Genomic DNA, 419 nt, shown 5'->3' with positions numbered 1-419 from the left:
CCCCCCCCCCTCCCCACACCCACACTCACACTCACACTCACACCCACACCCACACCAAAATATATATATATATATTGAACTTGTTAACCCTAAGGTCCCCTCTCACATTAAAATTTTTAGTATTATATTTATGCATTGATACATATAAATACACGAAAAAAAAAATTAATTGAATTAAATTTTACAATTAGACATTAAATAAATAATATAGAAAAGTCTGTCCATGAGGTGATGAGGTGAGCTCTTTATGAGAGAGGGAGAGAGAGAGATTGTTTTTTACTAGTTCCACTTTACCAAACCTTTAGTTAGAAGTTGTTGTGATTGGTCATTTGAAACCGTATGATTTGTAGAAATACCTTTGGTAGTTGAAGAAAATGTGCAAGTTCCTTTCAAGGGGAAAAAAGAAAGCAAGTCAAGAC

The sequence above is a fragment of the Macadamia integrifolia genome, chromosome 11 (genome assembly GCF_013358625.1).
Source record: "Macadamia integrifolia cultivar HAES 741 chromosome 11, SCU_Mint_v3, whole genome shotgun sequence".
Classification (NCBI taxonomy): Eukaryota; Viridiplantae; Streptophyta; class Magnoliopsida; order Proteales; family Proteaceae; genus Macadamia; species Macadamia integrifolia.
Note: the sequence above shows the minus strand (reverse complement) of the source record.